This window comes from Leucopleurus acutus, assembly GCF_964270905.1.
Source record: "Leucopleurus acutus genome assembly, chromosome: 16".
Lineage (NCBI taxonomy): Eukaryota > Metazoa > Chordata > Mammalia > Artiodactyla > Delphinidae > Leucopleurus > Leucopleurus acutus.
The window spans coordinates 16,383,695-16,386,987 of NC_139158.1; positions in this window are offsets into that span (position 1 = coordinate 16,383,695).

Consider the following 3,293-nt stretch of genomic DNA (forward strand, 5'->3'; position numbering starts at 1 on the left):
ACAGCTGGGACTGGGGGATCCACTTCCAAGATGGTCTCCTCACTCACATGACTGTGGCCTGGGCTGGGATGGCTGAAGGACAGGCTCAACCATAGTGCCTATGGGTGTCCTTACCAACATGACTGTGGCAGGGTAACTGGACTTCCTACCTGGGAGTTCCAGACTCCAGGAACAAGCGTTCCAGTGAGCAAGGTGAAAACTGCAAGACCCATCCTTGGAAGTCACCCGGCATCATTTCCACCACTCTTTTTATTGAAGCAGTCACAGACAGCCTAAATTAAGGGAAGGGGACATAGATCCCACCTCTTTTTTTTTGGCCGCGCGGCATGACTTACGGGATCTCAGTTCCCTGACCAGGGATTGAACCCGGGCCACGGCAGTGAAAGCCTGGAATTCTAACCACTAGGCCACCAGAGAACTCCCCCAGACCCCACCTCTTGATGGGAGGAGTGTCAAAGAGTTTATGGCTCAAAAGAACTGTTCAACCAACCCACAGAATTGTAAGCTCAATAAAATGAATATTGCTTTAAGCCATTAAAAAAAAAGATTTTCTGGCCATATTTTAAAACTGCCTCAGCTTTACAAATAATTATTTACATTTATAAAGGTGAAGTATATGTCCCTGGCTGGAAGGTTGCCAAACCAGTGACCAGAAATACGTTTCAACCAATTTCTTCTTTTGATCCATTAAAACATCTTTTCATAAAAAATAAATATATGCTTCTTATAAAAATACAGACATAGGGGCTTCCCTGGTGGCACAGTGGTTAAGAATCCGCCTGCCAATTCAGAGGACACAGGCTCTATCCCTGGTCCGGGAAGATCCCACATGCCGTGGAGCAACTAAGCCCGTGCACCACAACTACTGAGCCTGCGCTCTAGAACCGGCGAGCCACAACTACCGAGCCCACGTGCCACAACTACTGAAGCCCGTGTGCCTAGAGCCCATGCTCTGCAACAAGAGAAACCACCCAATGAGAAGCCCGCACACCGCAACGGAAGAGTAGCCCCCGCTCACCTCAACTAGAGAAAAGCCCACGTGCAGCAACAAAGACCCAACGCAGCCAAAAATTAAAAAAAAAAAAAAGGATCCTGCATGCCACAACAAAGATCCCATGTGCCACAACTAAGACCTGGTGCAGCCAAATAAATAAATAATATTTTTAAAAATCACCTTTAAAAAATATATATGTATAACTGAATCACTTTTCTGTATACCAGAAACTAACACAACATTGTAAATCAACTATATTTCAAAAACAAAAAACAATAAAATTTGTGTTCCTGTGGTCTTCTCTCATTCTCATTGTTCTTGTGGTTTTGTGGCATTAGAAAAATCTTCTTACTGTCATTTTGTTATAGTTCTGGCAGGAAGAGGGGTAAATACATGTGTTAATCTACCATTTTTAACCTGAAGTGCTCCTTTTTTTTTTTTTTGGCTGTGTTGGGTCTTTGTTGCTGCGCGCGGGTTTTCTCTAGTTGTGGCAAGCGGGGGCTACTCTTTGTTGCGGTGTGTGGGCTTCTCATTGCGGAGCACGGGCTTTAGGTGCGCGGGTTTCAGTAGTTGTGGCGTGTGAGCTCAGTAGTTGTGGTGCATGGGCTCAGTAGTTGTGGTGCACGGACTTGGTTGCTCCACGGCATGTGGGATCTTCCCGGACCAGGGCTCGAACCTGTGTCCCCTGCATTGGCAGATGGATTCTTAACCACTGCGCCACCAGGGAAGCCCTGAAGTGCTCCAATTTTTAAAAGTAAACCTTTTCAAGGGAAGACTGCCTCCATGTCATGCCTGCTATCTGCCGTACATGGTGGGGTGTCACTCCACCTTGTTTCAGACATGTAAGATTCCCCCATCCATTAAACCATTGATGTCTCTGAAAGAAAAAAAAGTAAGGGAATTCCCTGGAGGTCCAGTGGTTAGGACTCCACGCTTTCACTGCTGTGGCCTGGGTTCAATCCCTGGTCAGGGAACTAAGATCCCACAAGCTGTGCAGTGTAGCCGAAAGAAAAGTAAACCTTTTCTTGAAGTATAAGATGCAGACATCCAGTTTGTTTATGAATGAATTGTTTTGATTCCTAATAAATTATTTAGAAATTCAGAAAAAAAATAACTTCATGGAAAAAAATGGAACTTCAGGGAAATGGGCTGGGTTTGGGTAAGTAAAAGGGAGTGATGATAAATACCAGATGAATTTACCTGAAGTGAAGAGGTCAAGAATAAGAGTTGTGTGGAGAGGAATATGAGAGGCAGATTACAGAGAAGCCCTGAGGACTAAAGTCAGAAGGTTGGATTTTCTGCTAGAAGAGAGCATTTTATCACGTTACTCAGCTTCAGAGGGTTGCCAAAAAAAACATTTACACATCTCAATGTTGATGAAGACATTTACAAATACAGATAAGATGTGATAATTTGTACTGTTTCCCAGGTGGGTGTTAGTGATGTCATTTGATTATACCAGTTGCAGCATGGGTGAAAAAGTAGAGGTTCAGGATGTCAGGATTATACCTGATGTTTGAGCATCCTAAGTGGATTTTAAGGAAAAGGAAGATGTTGTTAAAGGCTCAGCAATGCTGGAGACATGAATATGAAACTCATTTACCAACACAGGCAGCCACTTTTAGGTTACGTGAGAGATTTGAGGCAGAACATATCAGGTACTCATTTATGAAAGGAGGGAACCAGTGAGAGAAAGTATAGAAAACTAAATACTTGTCAGTTCAGGGGTCACCATTCTCAACAGTCTTTGGAAATTAATGGTGAACACTTTGAGCATTTGCCTCTAAATATGTGTGCTATAATATTACAACATAATTTTAATTTCAAGTCCAAAGACACAATTTTCTCTGCTTATTCAACTTGTGCACCTTTATAGGAAAAGCCAAGCTGTACCCAAGAAAAAGCATGTACTACCTCTGCTTGCACCAACAGATGGAATTAATGGTTGTGTGCGATCGTTTTAGCATTACTAAGCATCAGCATTATCTCTTAGTCTTTGGTGTGTTTCCTGGGTTTGTGCTTGGTCTTGAGGTGTTTTACAAACATTGTTAACCCTGCTATGCCTCATCAGTGTTTAATATCCTAGTTAGAGGGCTGCCCTGGTGGCGCAGTGGTTAAGAATCCACCTGCCAATGCAGGGGACAGGGGTTCCAGCCCTGGTCCGGGAAGATCCCACATGCCGCGGAGCAACCAAGCCCGTGTGCCTAAATTACTAAGCCTGTGCTCTAGAGCCCGTGAGCCATAACTACTGAGCCTGTGTGCCACAACTACTGAGGCCCACATGCCTAGAGCCCATGCT